The sequence below is a fragment of the Cyanistes caeruleus genome, chromosome 2 (genome assembly GCF_971803275.1).
Source record: "Cyanistes caeruleus chromosome 2, bCyaCae1.hap1.1, whole genome shotgun sequence".
NCBI classification, from domain to species: Eukaryota; Metazoa; Chordata; class Aves; order Passeriformes; family Paridae; genus Cyanistes; species Cyanistes caeruleus.
In genome coordinates, this window is record NC_141702.1 from 43,169,204 (window position 1) to 43,190,490 (window position 21,287).

Here is a 21,287-nt window from a genome sequence, read left to right on the forward strand (position 1 = left end):
AGGAATGGCAGAGAGCGATGCACACACACTTTAACCGCGGTTTTTGTATTTGCCGGCCCCCTTCTGGAGCAGCGCAGCGCCATCTGAAAAGGGGCCAAAGGAAAAGATTCTGGGCCTTTATTTTTCTGCTGGCTGGCAAGGTTTGCCAGTCAGCTGTTGACTTCTCCGCTGCGCCGCAGCTGGCGCGGGTGGCCGAGACCCTGCGGTGTGGCGAGGGACGAAACTGCTTCTTCCCTCTGGCACGGATGCCGTATTTACCGTGCGGGTTGGTAAGGCTGCGGGCGGGGCAGGGTGCTTCTGCTGCTGCAGGAGCTTTCTGGGGCTGCTCTGGCCGCGGAGGCACTGTGGGATGGAGCTGGGGGTTTGGGTGGGCAGGGGGTGCTCGGGTGCCACGGCGGCGCCGAGGAGGGGCCGGGGCCTCCTTTGCGGCGCCCCCCGCTCCCCTCCCCGGCCCGGCTGCGGCGGCAGCGGCAGGAATTTGCCCCCTCCCGGCTCAGGTTGCAAGCCCCGACCGAACCGGGGAAGCGAGGGTCAGGGCTATTCATTGCCTATCGCTTCCTCGGGCCATTTATAACCTGGCCCTCCCCGGGCAGCTGACTGTGGTCCAAGGAAGTGATTGATATGAGAGATTCAAAGATTTTATTGCTCTCGAAATACGGTTTAAATGTTCGCTTTGTTTTATTAAAAAACCCTAAAAACGCAAAACTAATTTGGCGGGCGGTGCAGAACTGGAAATGCTGGTTAATATCTTTGAGGATGGAAATAATGATAGACCAAAACTGTGTGAAGGGCAGCACTGCTGGAACTAATGGGTTTAGTGCTGCGTGTGCCCCATCTCCCCAGGAATAACACACAGCCGTGCCCTCCACTAGAGTGCTGGCATGGGGCAAGCAGGGACAATCACCAGAATCACAGAAGAGTCCGAGTTGGAAGGGATCCACAAGGATTGAGTCCAACATTTAGCCTGGCACAGGACATCCCCCAGAGTCATGCCATGTGCCCCAGAGCCTTGTTCAAACACTTCCTGAGCTGTGCCAGGCTTGGTGCCGTGACCACTGTCCTGGGGAGCCTGTTCCAGTGCCCAACCACCCTCTGGGGGAAGAACCTTTTTCTAATACCCAACCTAAACCTCCCCTGCCATAACTTCAGGCTGTTCCATCAGGTCCTGTCCCTGATTGCCAAAGGGAAGAGATCAGTGCCGCCGATCTCTGGATCAGGGATGGGTAATATCACATCAGCCATGGCCAGTCTGCCATCAGCCACGGGGCACGCCGATACACAGGCAACGTGAATAAAAGCACCGTGAAACAAACACTTTTCCCTGGAGCTTTGCCAGCCTTTGTGGCAGCACTGTCCCTCCCGGGGTGTGGAAGAAGCTGAGCTGGGGTTCAGTGAGCCCCCACACCCTGCACTGCTCTGCCCGACCCACAGGAGGTGCTGCACACCAAGAGGGCAGCAGGGCCGACAGCAAGAGCAACTTTAAAAAGAAATGCGGCCTCCCTTTAAGGTACCAATTGTTTGCTTCATTGGTGCTCAGAGGAAGAATTAAACTCGGCTAGGCACAGAATCACAGAGTATTCTGAGCCAGAAGGGACACTCAGGTGTCAAGTCCAGCTCTTTGGTGAATGGCCCATACAGGGATCAAACCCACAGCTGTTGGTTTTATCGTCACCCTGCTCTGTCCAACTCAGCAAATTTGATAAAAAATTGGGCACATCTCAGTTTTCCTTGACTTCTCGGGCTTGCCCTCCTAATGATCTAGCAAATCATACTACAAATTGCTCTTCTTGAATTGTTAGAACTTTTCAGTGGTGTTTTACCTCATATCTTACAATTTCTTTTTAACTTCGGAGCGCTGTAATGTGACAAGACAGAACTTTTGAGAACTATTCAGGAGAATTACCTGCTTTTGTTTATTTGGAAGGACAGCAAAGACCTTCATGCTAAGAAGTCTTTCAACAAGATTAATGGTTGCTGGATTCCAATCTTGTAAACACTTTTTCTTTAAAGTAAGACCTGTTCATATAAATAAAGGTTTCAAGAATAGGACCTTAAATATGCAGCTTTTTTAATGAAGTGGTCTTCTGCTTTAGTCTGCCCTTGGGTGAAGTTCCACATGGATTTGATGGGGTATTTTTTTCCTTGTGTTATGACTATAGCTTAAATACTTTTTTAAAAAAAAGAAATTAAAAAAAAATTGATTGTCTATAGAATTTTTTTTCTTATAAAAAACTCAAAAAGTAGTGCATATACATACTTCATATACTATAGATGAAATATATTTCTTCACAACAATAATTTTGCTCTAATGGGAATAAAGTTAAGCAGTCTTTCCCAACGCAGGTCACAATATGTTGGTTTTTCAGTCTCTGTGGGTGAGTTGTGCAAGGCTTTTACAAGTTTTCTGGCTGTAGTTTATATCAGCATAATTAAAACCAGTATTTTTTTACATTCCTAAATATAAAATATACTTCCAGGCTGTCAGCAGTGTTTAATGATTCACCCCTCTGGGACAGTCTATCCTAGGGGATGAGTTTGGTGTAATGATACACTCGACTATGATACATTTACTGTGTATTGACTGATACATTTGTGTCAGTTGCTCCTTTTTCCCCATCAGCATCCCGCTTGCTGGAATCTCATGTTTTTTTCTGATAACGTTTTTTACTTGCAAACGATGTTTTTTAGATGTGTGTGTGTTATGAAAGGAATTTTTACAGACAGCCCTAAGCTTGCTTTGGTTGTTTCAAAATAGTACAGGGATTAAAGGCTGCTTTACTTTTATTGCTGCCGTCAAATAGGTGGCAAATGCTTTTTGAAAGTGTTTTTCAAGCAGAAGTATTTAATGTTTCCAGTAAAAAGTATGTTTGTTTTCTGTAGTTTTTAATCAATCCATGTGTGCCTTATATTTACATTTTTCAGCTTAACATCGGGTTGTTTTAAAAAATGTAGAGTTTTTTAAATATACATGCTAGATCATTGCAATATTGAAGTCATGTTTTGTATGAAGCTAGCTACTTATTTTAACCTTTCGATGTCAAATTCTTTGTCTGTTTTTTAACGTTAATGTTACATATTGCTTTTACAATGCTAAATGGGAGAAATGCTTTTCACAAATCTCAAACCTTGGAGAGCCCAGTAACTGTCATTCCATACACCAGTGCATAATTACATTTGGTTGATAGACATTAAACTATTCACTGCCGTTGCTGTGAGCTCCTGAATTATTCTGCATGGTTATTTTTAAATTAAGCAAGCATCTCTGTTAATTTTGAAGAAGAAATTGTTTGCTGAGAATATGATCCATGATCCATGCTTTTGCGATTGTTTAGTTAAACTTCTTTTTTTGTTGCTGTTTTTGTGCTGGCTTGTTTGGTTTGGGTTTTGTTTTTTGTTTTTTCTTCTCTTGGATGAAATCCTTGCTTGTTACAACCCTGCAGTTTCATTACTGCCTTAAGCCACGTAACTGTAGACTTCTGCTAGAAGAGGCAATCCTTCCCACCACCCCTTCCTCCACCCTGGCCCTCATGTTCCCACCCGGACTCCCGTGTCAATTCCACTGCTTTTTAGCTGCAGGAGTTACAGTACTTGCTCCTTAAGCTGAAAAACAGTAATTTATTTTCTGTGTTTTGGTTTCATTAGTATCATGAAACTCACAGGACTTTGGCTTTGATGCATGAAAAATTGAGCTAACTTGAGGAAAGCAGCAGAGGCATGCGGTCTGAGGAAATGCAGAATACACCATTCCATTTGGTATCAGCGCAGTGGTGGAGTGTAATTTTTGAGGAACTGAGCCAAAAGAAAATGGGAGGTCTTGTTCCCCAAACTTTTTTGATGCTCTCATTGATTTAACATGCTAGCTAGGAGAAAATTGGCAGAACAAGACTTTGCACAGCTGTATCTCACGGAGCTGCCACTTCTGTTGGCGTGTGCTCACCATGCCTGCACTTTGCATTGGTGCCAGGCTTGGGCTGGCATTTGTGTCCTCAGAAAAAGATGTTGAGAGTCCAGTCCTGCAAATAGTGGATGTGTCTGTGTCTTTAACTTCCAAAAAAATAGGGTGATTTTCCTGTTGGCAACATTTAATTTGTGACTGCCTTTCTGGTGTGTAACTAGCAGGTATAACTGAGCTGTCTGCTTTACTTTTCCTTAATAGTACAGGAGGATCACGTTAAGTTCCTTGGAAGTGTCTCCATGATTTGAACTTTCTTAGTAGACTCAATGTAATGTTTATTAACTGATCTCAGTGGCTATTTCAGCTAAGGTTCAGCCATCAATACCTTCTCTCCTGATATCCAAACTGCTTCAAGGAAGCCGTAGCAGTAATTTTCATTTTTCTTGTAAGGATATTTTAAAAATATTTTCACTGAAATAAACTGCTGAATTGTCCTGAACAGCATTAAAAATGTTTTGAAAGAAATACTCCTCGTGTGCATGCACGTGTTTGCCATTCATGGTGTAAGTTCAGCGCTGCAAAGCACTGTGCCACACTTACAAGGGCACTTGGATTTCACTGGATTTGGCTGCTGATGAGTGAAGTCTGGAACTGAGCTCTGTGCAGGTCTCCCTTGTGTGACAAGTTGCAGGATGGCTCCTCAATTTGTCTGAGAGCAAGTGGGACTGAGTTCTGTCTGTACAGGGACACGAAAATTATGCTGGGTGCTGCATACATATAATGAGTGCAAATTTGGTAGATCCATTAAAATACGGAGTTCTGCTTGCTGCTAATTTAACATGAAATCAGCAGGATGTTGTATTTAACAAAAAGCAAGAATGGTTGTCTTGAGATTGTTTATTGGCACATGTTGTGCTGTGACCGGCTAAGGCCCACTGTATTGCGGATAGAGCGTAGTTCTACTTGCTGTACATTAGTGTTCACCCCTGTCCCCAAGGAGACTGGTGAGGAGGCAATACAGATGTAAATAAAGTGAAGGAGCCTTTATTTAGGTACATATATTCTCTATTATATGTGTGTGTTTTATATATATATATGTAATTTCTGTCAAAGTGAGTGGCCTCAGGCAGCTGGGATGGGCAGCGTAGGAGCTGTTTTTAATTGAGAAAAATTAATGTCCTGACATTTTGGGAAATACTTCTCTTATACAGAGAGAGATTGCCACTGATGAATGGAGTCTGTCCAGTAGCAAATCTCTGTGTAATCGCATTTGATCAGGATGCTGACAATGAGGTTGTCTTTCATCTATAAAATTTCAGATGGTTTGAATTTGTAGCTGCTTTTCTTTTAAATGCATCTAGGTATTTATTTTAGAAAGAAAAACTGGTAAACTAAAAAAATTCTGTTCAAGTGCAGCATGTAACTGAGAAGATCATTACACTTTTCAGTCACCTTCATTTATTGCGTGGATTAACGGTTGATTAAAGTAATTTGGCACTTTCTCTTGCAGACAATCATCTGTGCTTTGTGCACTGATATTACATGTGCCATCTAAGCTGATCACAAGTTGCCCTAAAATAAGACTGACAAAAGTAGGTATAGACGTTTCTAGTGCACAGATAAGAATCAGGAGAATGTCAATATTGAGCATATTGTAACAAATTAAATTATTTGGCAAATGATTCTAGCAAAGAGTGAGCTAAGAGAACAAAATACCATTTATCTTTATTTTTGTAGGTTGTTCTTCGAATCATTATTGATTTCCAAATTTCAGATAGTTATAATAAATTACAACACTGACATGAAAAGTAAGCATTTTTTTTCCACCCCCCCAGGGCTTGGGAGAGGGTATGTTGCAAACAAATGGAAAATTTAATGTAAGAAAAAATTAGCTGTGCAGGAGAAAACATTTATAGGAGGAGAATCAGTTGGGAAAGTAATATTTAAAAAACTACTGTGAAATATAAACTTATTTTCCATTTAAAAGTATTTGCATAGCACAGAATTTTTTTATTTAACAAAATGAAACAATGTCTACCTTTTCTGAGCAAACATAAAGAAATAATTTATTCCAAAATGAAGTTCTATAAACTTATTTTCTGTCCCATCAGCTTAGCATTTGTAAGTTAGCCTTTTACAATAAAATCTAGATTTCTTTTCAAATAGGATATAATCCACAAAAAATAAGTAACTTCCAAACTGTTGCTGGAAATTTGTGAAGGTTGGCCAAGGAAGAGCTTTTCTTTAATACCTTTTTTTTTTTTTTTTTTAAGTTCTCAGTAATGATAAGGACATGGTATTTCATGAGGGCTAAGACAAATGCTGTTGTACACTGTAGGCATTTCTGCTGGCTTTCCTTCATGTCCTGCGGGTGCCCCTCCTCCATTTTGTTTTCCTTTTTCACAAGTTTTCTGGTTGTGCTCTCTCTTGACCTCGCTGTGTGAGCTTGTAGCCACACAGGACACTGGCAAGATCAGAATACACTACTGTTGGATTAAAACAAGTCAGGAAAGAGCCTGCAAATGCAGCAAAAGGAAAGTGGAGGTCTGCAGATTTTTTTCTATTAAACAATGCAGTAGTCTTAAAACAGGGCTTGAGTTTTGTACAGATTGTTTGACATTTAATTTTGAAAGATAGCACAGCTATTTGTGAAAAATCCCTAAATAGATTTCGTTAAGGGCTGTTTTTTCTCTTGTGACTTGTTATTGCAATTCAGAAAAGACTAGAGAAATAAGAATAAGCACTCTCAGTCTAAAAAGACAAGCAAGCATCAAATAGAAGGATTATTTTCTTTATAGTTTTTTGCATTGCAAACAAGTTTCCCCAAGATAAACCTTTGAAAACCATGTGACACAATTTAAATATTATTTTTTCCTTGCAAAATAATGTTTTTTATTTATTCCTAAGATATGACATCTCTGATCTGTGTATAAATATGCTTTTTTAATCAGAAGTTGACCTTAACTTAGTGTTTTGTAATAATGGTATTTTAGATCCTTATGTTAATATATTTAACCTATTTCTTGGCATTAGTAGTCTAGGTTCCATGTTTTGTAGAATAGTCCAAATATAGAATGTAAGCAGAATGTACTTTTGTGGTAAAGTGTGCTTATTCCTGCCTAGTGAGTACATGACAAAGCTCTTCAAAAGTGTTTTAGAAAGTGCTTCTTGAGACAAGCATAAGAAACTTCCATTCCTCTTGTCCTTATGTCTCCAAAGTCATACCCATCTTTAGTTTGATTTACATCTTCCCTTTGACAGGATTTTAACACTACCATTTGTTAACCTTGTCATACACCTGGACACCAGGGAATGTGTTCTGCAGTTGGTATTTCATTTCCATGTTTATCAGTCATGGTTCTCTACACATTGTGAGGAGAGGCATTCACAAGTTTCGTGAATATCTGATAACAGGATTTCCTTCATACTGTATTCAGCGGCTTCGGGCAAGTCTCTCAAGAGAAAGGACATGTTGCTTTATTTTGCTGTACTTGTGTGTCTGATTCTTACATGTCTGACTATGGATTCAGTTTCTTGGCAACTGATTGTCAGCTATGTTAAAAAGTAGTGCAGAGATGTCTCTCAGGATCCAGAGATGAACAAGGAGCACTGCTGATCTGTCCTGATCTGACCAGGGTACAAGTTCTTGCTTAAGTTAAGGCATGGACCAGCAATATGTAATTTCTGCAAGCACCTGCCTGACCAGTAAGAGAAACTCTCCCAGTTAACAAACCAGTACTGCTCACTCTGTGGGCTTCAAGACTGCATCTAGTCATAAATAACCGTGGGTCAGGAGCAGGCTGAGGCAGGGGAGGGTGATCCTCCATCATGTGAGAGGTGGCATGTTGTTCCCTGTGCTGGTTTTTTCCCCTCCCCACAGCAACTGCTGCTGCATTTAGCACGCAGAGGAGGGCATTGTCCAGTCAGCAGGCAGAGCACAGCCACCCTCTCTTTTGGGAATGGGGCAGAAGTGGAGAAGGAAAGAGTATTGCCAGATAAATGTTAAATTATGTTGTGCCACCCTGCTTCAGAACCAGGGAATGATGCCCAAGCTGTTAATTAGAGGCATGTGTGTAGCCTGAGACCGCAGAGACTTGAGATGGGTGCACATGTGTCTGCCAGCAGATGCTGGCAGGAGCCAGTGAATCAATATGTTAGTGGTAATGGTAACATCTCTGTAACCCGCACAGGTTCGTTGATTTGTTAAAATTTATCACTGTTAATGTTCTCCTTACCTTTAAGTTTCATAATAACAGATTGCAAAGATAGGTCTTCTTGTCCTCTTTCCAAAAGGAGTAGGACATAGTAAATTTTAGAAGATGAAAGGTACTGCCGTGGGTTGGTGAACCCACACAGGGGTTGGTCTGTACCTGGTTAAGGGCAGCTGTGCAATAGGTCTCCCCCTGTACAGGTGGGATAGAGGCATTTGACAGCAGAGTGATGGCTTGAACTGCAGGTGAAAGTGTCCTGAGCTGTCCTGTTTAATGTGATTGAGCAAAGTTCTTGTGCCATGTGGGAGGTAACAGCAATTCGCTCAGCACACGTGCAAATGCCATGTGTGGATGCACTGACTCATGTTAATGTAATTACCTCACTGTAATTGAGTTAAGTACAATTGATTTAACAGTAGTGAAGATGAGCCCACAGTTACAGTCTAAAATGTGAGTACATATTTGATTGTCAGGTTTACTGTTTCTTGCAGGAGGTTGAAGTTTTTCTTCATAATACAATGAATGAAGAATATGCTTAACTTTAGCCCCATCCAGTCTGAGTGGAACTTAGGATGGTAGTTTTTGTTTTCTTGCGTGTGTTTTCCAAATACGGTTTGAGCTGTCAATAATACACCTTTTGCAGAGCAGGAGGAATCGGCACAGTGTGCTCAGCACCATTTTATTTATCAGCTGCTCTGTAGGCTGGGTTCTGGTGCTAAAGTAGAATGTCTTTTCTTGTCACTTAATTGCTTTTTGCAGGATCTCATGGCAATAATTTTTAAAGCCCTGTGGTTCACTGCTCCACAAACTTGATCTTTTGTAAGAAATGTTTTTCATTCTTGCTTTATATTAGCTCCTAGCTGCTAAGAAGCTCAACTATTTACTCAGACTTAATCCAACAGTACTTGCCATCTCTAGTTCAGTATGTCAGCACTTACTAATCCATGATTTTAGAGGCAATAGAAGTGTGAAGATGACATGAGAAAGGGGTTGAAAAAAAATTAGTATCTTGATTGGCTCATCAGTTACTAAGCTTACCAGATCTTAATTGTATACATTTGGTATATTATGTTAATACAAATTTACTTCCCAGTGAAGTACAAAGTAAACTTTGAATTTTACTTTTTTTTAGAGGTCATTAACTGGTTGTTGTAATTACTGATAGAAAGGCTTTGTGACAAATTCCAAATTTTTCATGAAGAGTTCATCTGTGTCACTGTGAGTTCTGACCACAGTGTTCTGAAACTGCTTTTAATTGCTAAACTTTATTTATCTTTTAAAGCTAAATTTAACTGATGCTCTTAGGGTCTGACATAGTTTAGCACATTTAGATTTGGTGCATCAGAAGGAGCAGTCTTACTTTCTTTGCTCTTTCTATGCTAGCCCAGGCTCCAGCATCAAGCAGTTCAGCAAGCTAAACTTGTTTTAAAAACCAAACATACACAAACCCACTCTTTTTTTTTTTTTTTTTTAAATTAAATTTGTGTGGACACTGCTCCTTAAATTAGTGATGACTCAGATGATTGCCAAACCTGGTACAGAGGGTGGAGGAAAGAATCTGCATCTCCAGCAGGGAAGAGCAGAAGGGAGCTTCTTTTTTCCTGACAAGGTCATTGTTTAAATTTAAAATTATGTTAATGAGTTTATATCATTTTAGTTGTGTTGTCACTTCAGAAATAGTTTCTGAAAACAGGATGTTCTGGAAACAGGATACTCTATGTATCTACACATTGATACCCATATCCCTGTCTTTGTCTAACCATACTGACGGCTTTTCCAAGATATTACAGATTCAGGCTGCTGTTTAAAGAGACAACTATTTTTATTTTATGATCAGTTCATTTGCAATAGGTTGGTTGGTTTGTTTTTAAGAACCAAAATGTCATATTTGGCAAAAAAACTTGCTCGGGTAGCTTCTTGTTAACTTAATGGAGCAGAAAAATAGGACAAACCCACAATATTCCATTCAGTTGTGATTACAGGTTGTTACAGCATAAAATACAGTTAATATATCTTATAAATCTAAGCACATTATTAAGCATACTACTGTTTCTTTATTAGAAATTCCAGTTAAGCCCTGAAGTTGAAGCATGTTAATGAAGCTAAAAATTGTCTTGGTGTTTAGATGTTTGAGTCAGAAGGTTTCTAAGACTTGGGAGTAGACTGTATCAGAAATGATGCAGTGCTGCTATTTGATGTAGAAAAACACAAAGTAGGTGCAGCAATATTGGGTCATTAATAACACATTCTGGTGGGTGAGAGTTTTTCAGATTTCAGAAGAACACCATTGATGGCCATCTAGTAGTAATAGTTTACATTCTGAGATTTGGTGAGTGAAGCTCCTGTTGGCTCTTCAGAGTTTTATCCTGGTTTGGAGCATGGAGCCATTTTGACCAGCCAAAAAAGATACCTTTTTCTATTAATTTAAGAACTCAGATAGTTGTTCAAACACCATTAACTGGAATTGAGATTAAGCCCTGTGTGAATCTCTGTATAAACCAATGTTTCTGTCTTCATGTCCTATTGGGGCATGAAGGCAGAAAACCAAAGGCACCAGTGCAAGGAGAGGAACTCTGTTGAAATAAACTAGTGACATTTGAAGAGCAAGCAATCCAGACCTCCAGCAGGCAAGCTTTGGGCTCTGTATTTACAGAAACTTTTAACAATACTTTAAAGCCTGTCCCTTCAACAAAATTTTTGCTCCCTAAACAGGGAAGCATCATGTGTTAGCAAGCGCTGAGGCAGGCTGCATTGGTAACCTGGTCACCCTCTCCCAGGCTGAATCCATGACCCAGCTGCTTCCTGGCCCCAAATCCCATCTCTTGTAAAAAGATCCTGTGATGTTCCTGCTCAGCAAGTGCAACTGGGCTCATAACTGCCATTTTTCCCTTAAGAACAGTGATGTGTTAATCAGTGACCAGAAATGACCTTCAAACAGAAGTACATTTTTAATAGAACTAAAAGCAACAGAGGGAAAAGCATCTTAAAATCACAAGCCACAGAGCATGTGACTTGGCAGGGCAGTGCTCTGTAATTTCCTGGGCTAAGTAACACCCATTTTCTCTAGCTGGCTGCAATGGAACCTCGTTGGGTCAGTCCATCTTTCTATGTCCTATGTTTATAGGACATAGAAAGATGTCCTATAAACATAGGACTGTTTATAGGACATCTTTCTGTCCTATCATTGGAGAATGACCTTTCTCCTTCTTCAGTGTTAGTTTTTACTTTTTCCAACTAGAAGATCCATGTTACTTTATTCAGGATCCTAGGATTTATCCCAGTTGTTGCATGTTGCTTTGCTAGGCTGTTCTTATGAGAACACTGCTGGAGAGCTCTGTCACTGTCCTGGCCATGTGCTTAATTGACTGATCATACATACATAGCCAGTTCTGTGTCCTTTTCACCAGACAACAAATGGCTTTGCTACTGGTTTTGATTTTATATGTGATAAGCCTTCATTCTCTATCATATCAGGCAATGAGAAATGGATAGGATAAGAGTGTTATTTCCCAGGAGAGATACCTGTGTCTTAACTATCTGTCAGTACATTCACAGTATGTTTTCTTTGACAAGAAAGAAAAGTTTTTAGATGCCCATTTTCCTTCTGTGTCCTTTGGAAAACAGGACAGCAAGATTTTTAGTTTTTGAAAGCTGCAGTCAGTCCCCATATTTACTCTTTAAGAAGGCTTCTCTTTCACATTAGGTTATGTGCCATTTGAGAAAAAATACCTGGTCTTAAAGCTGTGCTGTGATACCACTTTGATGATTTTTACTTCTTAAATTCTCTTCTGAACAGCTGAATTGAAAATACAAATATTTTACTGATAAGGGGCTAATTCTTGCATCTTCAGGTATTCCTAGTTTTAGTTGCTTGCTAGAGAGAAACCTGAAGTCCTGAGTCTGTGAAAATCGTGTCTTCCAGCTCTACATCTGTTTTTACAGTGTCTCTTCTCTATGTATTTAAGTGTCTGTCTTAACTGCCAGGACCTGCCCTTCTCTCACTTCAAAGTTTCCTATGTTTACTGTTAGCTTCAGGGGCTTATTTCTCAGAAAATACTTGAGTATTCAATCAAAGCTTTAATTATTTGTAGTCTTTCTGTTTTCTTGTAAACTTCTTTTATTTTTCAATTTCTTATCTCAATAATATCTTGCCTGACTATATAACAGACATTTATGCACCAGGATACTCTGAAAAATATTCCCATGTTTACAGAACTAAGCCAGCCATAAGAAATGCCATGTGCTATACGAACTGCAGGAACCTGACAGGTGATTAATCATGAACATAATCTTATGATTTCCTTGCTTTCTTAAAATAACTATTCCCATGAAATAGCAGTCAATCACACCTAAGTGGTCAGGGATGTGCAAAAGTACCATGTAGCTATAAAGAACAAAAGCTGGTTTGCTAATTTGTTCTTAAAATATGTTGACTTGAACTGTTTAGGAAAGTGAGATAAATTATGTCAGATTGGTTTCAAAATTAGTCACTATCCTAAGTTTTGTGTTGTGTTGCTTGTTTGGTTTGGGTTGTTCCTCCTCTGTCTCTGTCCATGAGGACATTTTGCTCATGAGTAGAGTGGTTTATGAAGCCTACACAGTCCTGTAGCCCATGATACTTACTGTTCTTGGAGGAGGTGGTTGTTGGTCTGTGTGTGGCTCCTTTTCTGTGCTAGTTTTTTTTTTTTGTCAGGGTGTGGAAACATATTCTAAGTACACTTCATGCTCATGGTGTCCTGACCAGCTGTGCTGTGTCACAGGTGCCTGTGGGTACTGCACAGCCTGCCAGCTCTTCATGCAGTACTTCATGCAGCCTTGCATCCACTCCTGGAGAATCACTCTGTTCTCTGACACAGAAGAGGTAGAGGTACACTGCTCTGTCATCTTCTTCCTGCTGTGTAAGGTGGTTGTCAGCTTCTGGAATTAATGCAGTACTTCTTTGTGGATACAGACATTAGTAATGTATTTTTTTAGCCTTCAAAACACCCAAAAAGCAGATTTATCATATTTGTCAGCATAGTGAACTGAATTGCAGTATGTTATTATTTACTAATTAATTAATTTTTGCAACAGCTGTATCACAGAATACTTTCTTAGACTGTGCCTGTCTAATTAGATATATTTATTATATTATCCAAACTTGCTGAAACATTTTTCCAGAGGAGATCATAGCATCACATTGATATCTTGGTTTTGGTTAATTAAATTCTTACCTGCTCATCTCTTTATACCTTTTGTCCTTTATGAGTTCTATTAGAGAAAAGGAGACTATGTTGTTCATGTTCCCATCTGGCCAAGACAGGCAGGTCTGCTCACCAGCTTATCCCTGTGCACCTCTGTACAACCCCTTGGCTCTCAGGCCTCCTGTCCCACTGCAGAGGGGACCTACAGTCAGAATCTGCATTTCCTCCCTCTTACTGCATGGAGCCCGGATGAGCCAGCAACTGTTGGATCCTGATCATCCCCATTCTTACCTGTAGCAGCTTTGAGTCCCCCACCCCCCGAAGGTGGAGATAGCTTTTGACTGATGTGCAAAATCTGACTGGGGTTAAAATCTGTGTTCTCTAGCTAGCCACACCTGGTGGATATAGAGCACAGCTATTTCACATAACATTTTCACCTACCATCCTTTACCAAAGCCTGAGTCATTCCCACACACAGGTGATTGTTCCTGATTTACTTCCCTGCATCTTCACAGCTATTTATAAGTGAGAGTCAAAGGCTGCACAAATGGATGTTGGCCCATGCTCAGGTGAATCTACTGGTAATCATTAGAGTTAATTTAACGAGTGCTTGAACACTTGGTCAGAAGTCTTCCTTCTCCTATAGCTTTCATCCTGATCCTCCTTGCTTCCTTTCCCAGTGGATACCTCAGTGGGAGCTGCTGCTGTAAGAACTGCTGGGCACGTGCACAGGTATAGGAACTGCCTGGATTTTAAACAAGCCTTTGTGGTTCACTACTGCAAGAATGCTGTTCTGCCACAGTGTAGTATGCACAGGAGACATCTGCAGAACTCAAGTTACTGACAAGTCATGTTTTCTGCCAGCAGGAGCTTCCTAGCTAACATTTATTATGCTTTGTAATGGACACTTTGTGTGGCCTAGTGTTTAATTTCATTGCTGTTTGATTGATGTTCTATTTGATGAATCTAGGCTATGCAGTTGGCTTTAAATTACATGTGTGTTTTCACATGCTCATACACATGTATCTGAGCTGTGATAATGGACTACTGAGTTTGTACAATCAAGGAGGAACACATAGATGATACTGAAGTCACACACCTAACAAGTCTAACTCTTGTTTATTTCTCTCACTTTAATTTGTACTCACTTGATTTTTATGGTCACCACTACTTGCCCCCTTCTATTCCATCATGTGTTGTGCTTTCAGCTACAAATGGCTACATCTTACATAGTGGCCAGACAATAAATGTTATGTGGTCATATGTCACTGAAAGGAGTCTAGAAAAAGAAACAATGCACAGAATTTATTGTTTCCCACAACTCAGATGGGTTTTTCTTTCATTATAGTTATGTAAGATGTAGCTCTGATGTAGCCTTTGGAACTTTTTTCTTTCAAATAGTCTAAGAAAAAATGAAGCCTGGAATTTGTTTACTTCTGTTATTAAAAGTAAGCAGCTCAGGGGGCAGGCCACTTTTATTGGACCTGTAAAGGATTAATTTAGATCATGGAGATTTCAGGCTGCATTTTCCTTATTAAGGATTTCAGTTTTTTGGGGGTAGTGAGCTGTTGGTGTAAGTAGGAAAGGGGAGCGCTGGAAGCTTTCATTGATGTTGTGGCTGTCTGTGACAGCAGACCATCGCACTAATGCTGCAAAAAGACTGAATGGAAACATAAATATGTTGTAGTGAAAAATACTCAATTTGTATAGTTCTAGTTTTTATCACATATGAAATGTAATGTTATTAGGGAAAAAAGTCTTCAGCCAGAACTAGGAGGAATAATATAATTATGACTGATTAAATCTTGCCACAGATGGGTACAGTAATTCCTTGGAAATGAAGAAAATGTAAATACTGCAAAGCCTGGTCTCGTGATCCCTTGGCCTGGAAAGGATATCTGGAAGAGAAAATCATTGTTTGTGCTCCCTTTATCAGCCAGGATCTGTGCCTGTGACAGGCAGGGGAAACCGGGGTGTGCCACACATGCCACCAGTGCCCTGTGAAACAACAAGCTTCTAGTATTGAAAGAAGAACAGATGTTGGAAGGATGTTACTAGGCGAGGCAGATAAACCATAAATGTGTGTTTGGAAGGATTTCTCTTATGGTTTGCTTGCCTTACAACTGCATCAGAACTAGTCATCTGCCTGGGTTTCATAATGAGATGCGTCTGGCGTGTCTGAGGTGTAATCAACCCACAAAGCAAACACATTCAGAATTAGCAGGCTGATACTTCTGGGTCTGCTCTCCTCCATGAGTGTTGATGGGAGCTGTGTCAGCACATTGCAAGAGGAAGGACTTGTCCTTAAGGAACCCCTTTGTGTCTTCCTGCTGCAGCTGGTCTGAGCCTCTTTCAGGAGGCCTCGGAAAACATTTGCATTCTTTGCCAGAGCATGCTAAAGTTAGGTCATAAAAATGACAGATTCAATAATGGAGTCTTAAATAATATTTAAGTAGTCTTGTATTCTCTGCAATCTGAGCTGAAGCCAACATTATTGTAATTTGATTGATGCAGTTGTATGCATGATGTTCCAATTACTTCCTACCTAAATAAACATAATCATAACCATAGCAATGAAACAGTATTTTAAAAGTAAAGTTTTTCAAGCATTTCTTAGTACCTCTTCAATACCTATGCTAGCATTAAACAATTTATCTTTTAGAACTCAAATCCTTAGTCCTGTTCCATAAAAGTCTCTTTAATCTGCCTTCCATTTACTTGAGAAGGATTTTGCCTTAAATGCTGTTTTCTCATTTTTATCACTGTAAATTCAGAGGTGTTTCATTGAAACACAGACTGTTTTTTGTTACAGAATATAGGTTTGATAACAGCAGTGACTCCAAACCGACAATTTCTGTCAGTTTTTAAAATGCAGCTGTTTAGGGAGCTAGATCACAGTAAAGTTAAAAATTAAATAAATATTCTCCCAAATATTAAGTTAAAAGTGCTGCTAAGTTCACGTTACTTTTTTGAATCCTCAATGCTATCTCCTCCCACTCCTGTGTATTTCTAAAAAATAGTTTAAGTCAGCCACTCATTTCCTGTTACATCCAGTTAGACATTTATTACTAGTTTCACTGCTATCTAGTACCTTGATTGTCATCTATTTAGATCATCTGCCACTCCCTTCCCTTAAAAAAAAGTGATTAATGTTTGAAGTATAAAATAACCTTGTACTTGTTCTTCATCCAAACCAAATGGGTTCTTTTGTTCAGATAGCTGAATACCTAATAGTTATCTGTAGTTCTGATAAAATTGTATCAAACGAAAATATAGCTGCCTATAAGTTGGTAGAACTGATGTCACACTGGATTATTTACTTTAAAAAAAACTAAGAATTGAGTAAATGTGTGTAATCTGCTGTACAAGAACAGCTAAGGAAGCCATAATTAAGGAGTCGTAGAAGTATTAGGGACCTTGAATCATAAGTGAGGAATTGTTAATATAGTATAAATGTTGTTGTTAATTTTGCTTTTATTGTAAAGGGAAAGGGGTTTTCATTTTACAGTACAGAAAATGTTGTGAAAAGAACTAAATATCCCCAATAAAAATTACAGCCTATTTATTGCTTGTTTTATAAGCAGCAACATTTGAACGCCACCAGTCTTGTCAGATATTCTTGTTTTATTCTTGTGTGCATGGTGACTTTGACTTTAGTAAACAAGTATTCTATGTGGTATTTTGTGTGTTTTGCTTGTATACTGGCATATTAAGTAAATGGAATTTAAAAATAGTTGGTAAATACAGGTTCTGACCTCTAAATGGTTTAGCAGCATTGAGGTATTGCCTGTGGATGGTATCTTTTGTGTAGGACCTTGCACAGTGCAACGTGAGTCCTTGGTGGGAAGCAAGGACACCTGTACCATAAAAGTAAAAACTATATTTGCCCAAAAGCTGATGAATAGTTCAAGAAGAGGTGTCTGTTTACAAGAGGATGGATTTTTATCTTGCAATTGTTTCGGGCATGGTTACTCTCAGTTGGCTAAAATACCATGCATGTTCACTTACTTTCTCACTCCCTGGCTATAGGGAGCTTTCAAGCAGACAGCATTTTTGTCTGAAGAATTAGAAGAGTCATTGAAGCATGGAGGAGCTTTGCACTAAAGCAGCTGATGGTAGTTTTCAGAAAACATTCTTTGCAGCATGATCTCAGGTTTCTGAGGTGAAGTTGAAGTCACGGTGCTGTGCTGGGCTGGCAGTTCTCAGCCCAGGGCCTGGGGAAGGTGGAAGTGATATGAGGATAGTTTTTCAGGCTTCAGCCCATAGGTAGCTGGGGAGGAGGAGAAAAAAGGAGGTAGGGGCAGGGGTGGACTGCCAGCATGGCCCAAGTCAGAACTGGCCTGTAAACATTCATTCTGCTCCCAGTACTTGACTGGGAGGAGAGGACAGTTGGTTTGTCTGAGGCTTTGAGAACCTGTAGATTCTGTAACTATCCACTACTTCTTTTTCACAGCTTTATTTTGGGTTCAGTCCTCAGCCAGACCATTGCCCTAGCCCATTCCTTGTAAGATACAAGCCTTGTTTTTTTGGCATTACCCAGCCCTTCTACCACCCTGTCCCTGGCCTATTGAGAAAATCAAGTTGTTACATTCCATGAGGATCCAACAACCATCCACTCTTACCTCCATCCTTACCACCCTAGAGTCCTACCTCAATTTACTGCTCACAAGTAAGATTCTTTTTGTCCTGGTTATTGGCCTGCATCTACAAACATAACCCTGCTACCCTTGCCCTAATCTGTTTATCTTTTGGACTGCAGAGTTATTGGTGGCTACCTGCTGCACTATGCTTCAGGAAGAAGGAGGCAGGACAGGATAATTGGGATATGTTTTGCCATGAGAATAGAGTGAGATGAACAGGTTCAGGTCTCTGTATGTATGCCAACTTGCTGATTCATTTATTTAAAATGCAGAGGTTTTTTAGTGTCAACCTGTGGCTCCTGTAGCTGCCCACAGTGTTAGCCATTCTTCTGTTTTCCAGTGAAGTGTGAACCACTTAATTTTCTCATCTGAGGGGTTACAAAAAGGTGGACGAACCTTTTTGAATTTTCAAAACCTCAGAATTTCCTGGTACTATGTTGCAGCTTTATGATTTAAAAGTTGAGAACGGCTTTCTCAGAGATGGATGTTCAGGGTCTATGGGAAGAAAACATGACTCTCAGGCCACTTTTGTGCAGAGGAAGGGAAAGGTACTATGTGCAGAAAGACATCCTGCTACATCTGAATTAGCAGATCACAATCTGGGCCTAATTTATTTTTTAATTATATGCAGTGTCTTGAGATGGTGGGAGGTGGTGAGGGAGGTGGATTAGGAACCTTTATATAGCTTAAACATCTCTTGACACAGGGGCTTGTCATTCTCGTGCGTGGGGGTGTAGAGAGGAGCACAGAAATGAAGCTCACAGACATCGTAGGGCAGGCATGGAAAACAGAGGTGCTGCAGTTGTTTCTGGAAACATGGTTAACGACACCAGAGAGGTGTAGTATATCTGGAGGAAACTGTGGTTTAGGTGACATAACTCTACCATTGAGTCTCTGCTTTGTACCCAGAGCACATTTTCAGTGCTGGAAAAATGCAGCAGACTGTGAGGTGTACATTGCGCCTTCCTGTGCTTTTGATTTCCTCCTCTGTGGAATGATGTACGTTGAAGCTGGCAAATTTTTAGATCTGCTAGAAGAGAACTGTCTTTCAGTATATCCAGCATGCTTTTAAAAATGAGTTAAGCATAGCCATGCTGCGTTCTGTCCTCACCATTAAACTTACAGGAACGATACCTGACAGGAGACAGCTTAGCCAAATCCATCTTGCAGGTTTCACTGCATTTGTATCCATTCTGAAAGAAATGAGAAAAGTGGACTTGGTGGAATTTATGGATTTTCTGGTGGCCCACTCTGTTTTTGGTTTTTTGTAGGTTTTTTTTTTTGGTTGTTGTTGTTTTTTGTTGTTTTTTTTTTTTTTACCCGCAGAAGAGAACAAGAAAAGGTCTAGGATTCTGTATGATACCCCCTTCCTTCATGTAATAGATGAGCTACAGGAGTGGCTTGTTTTGACCTCTGTCTTGTGCTTTTAGTAGAGAGGAAGTTTGAAAAATACTATGCCTAGGTGAACACTACAAACGTATGCAGCTCATGCATTTTTCAGTTTATTGCACATTGTCAGGGGAAGAGGTACACCAAACAGTCTGATGATGGTTTTCTTCCCTCTTGGGAAGTTTTCCACTTGGAAGCATCTCTAAAATGGATTGAATATCAGGATGCCTTGAAGAGTCTGGTCAGCTGGACATCAGGGCCTTGTATCCTGGAAGAATAAAAAATTGGGGGGAGGGGGAGCAAGAGCCTTATCCTAATGAAAATAGAGAGAGGATAATCAGCCCTGGTTTTTGATTGCATAAAAGGTCATGTTTGTTTGTTTGTTCCTAATCTTTGTAGAAAAGAGCCTTTGGGTTTCTGCAAAACTGCATTACAGCAGAGTATTTGGAGCAGAGAATGAGGTGGTTTCAGCTGCACGAAGGGACTGCACTTGCCTGAGGGTGGGGTGGCTCAGTGGTGAGTGAAGGAAGGAAAGGGCCCCCATCCTGGGGTGTCTGTGGGGCTCCCAAAAGCGGTACAGTCGGCTGGTAGCAAGGGAAAACTTGTGGGGAGGGAGCTTGCAGGTGTTTGACCATCGTGACACCATCAAGAGAAGAAGATGCTTCTTCTGATGAGGGTCTGGGATTAATTGAAATTAAACTATCTGAGATTAATAGTGTAGTTTCAGGAGATCTGAGGCAATGCAAGTGTTGGCAAGGTGCTGCACAGGACAGCCTTACCTGCCATGGCTGCATATTCACGAGGCTTCTTTTGAGGTTTGCTGGTGGGTTTTTTGACTGCATAGAACTGATTCAGGGAGCATAAACAAAGCTGAAATCTGGCATTGCCAAGAAGAGAGAAACTCCTTTTTTCCTGAGTCAATGTGAGGCTTTGGTGGGAAAAGAGGAACTTCCCTTTAGAAACTGACTGAAGTGAGTAAATTCTCTCTTGTGACTGTGTGACTGATGAGAAAATACTTAAACTAAGAAATGAGAGAAGAGACTGGTTTGATTTTTATGCCTGGTGTTAAAGCACAGAACAAGGAAAACTGGGTAAATGAGAATTGCATATGCAGTAAATGGTCTGTGCAAAGGAGAAAAGGGAGAACACTCATTGTGTAGGTGCTACATGAACAAAGAATATACTTACTATAGCAAGAAAAGAGGGCTATGTCAGGGAGGAAAAGCAAGAGATATGTTTAGTATCCAGGCTCTTAGTATTGTTATACAAAATCGAACAACCACTGCTGAATGCTGAACCAGATACAGAGAAGGTGAGAACATGGTCAAATAGCATTCATGGCCTGAACACAAATACTTAAAATTATGCAGAAAATTGATAAGGTTTTGTCAGTGAAGTTGGAAACAAGGGGTAGCATAGACACAGAATCTATTTGGCCAGAATCACTTTGTGAAGGAGTTATGAGAGATTCATTGTAGATCTCTAGCTTAGACTTATATATAGACAGCATGTCTAATACTATGATATAGTGATGTGTTTTTCCTGTAAACAACTGTCAATAGTTTTCTTACCAAAAGAGTAATTCAGAATAGAAGTTGTGTTATTTTGGGCTTGAAAGGAATTGCTGACCTTTAAACAGAAAACATGATTGTTTAAAAAAATGAAGATAAAACATGAACTGTGTTTACTTGGTTTAAGTTAAATGAGGTGACAAAAAGTTGGTATTTTTTTTTAAGATGAACATATGCTAAATTTAAGAGAACTGTTTAGTAAAGATAGGTGAGCTGAAGTACTGGAGACTTAAATAGAGAAAAGGTTTAACTTGAATCCCAAGTAAAGGAAAAGGAGAATTATGGCAAATTACCTAATCATGATAGCAGAGATATCCCTCCTTTTCTTGGGAGGGATATTGGGTTGAGAAGAGGTAATGCAAAAAAGGAATAGATTATCAAAAGATATCCCTTCTTGG

At 40.1% G+C, this 21,287-nt stretch overlaps 1 protein-coding gene and 1 long non-coding RNA gene across 7 annotated transcripts in view; one reads left to right on the plus strand and one right to left on the minus strand.

Annotated features, from left to right (window-relative positions):
- The window catches only part of LIN28B (lin-28 RNA binding posttranscriptional regulator B), a 99,012-nt gene that overhangs the window by 30,074 nt on the left and 47,651 nt on the right, over positions 1 to 21,287 (plus strand). The window lies entirely within an intron of this gene.
- On the minus strand, positions 9,910 to 13,810 carry LOC147654757 (uncharacterized). Its single transcript, XR_015283066.1, has 2 exons — positions 13,581 to 13,810; positions 9,910 to 13,000 (listed from the first exon to the last, which is right to left on the minus strand). It is a non-coding gene; the product is annotated as an uncharacterized LOC147654757 (long non-coding RNA).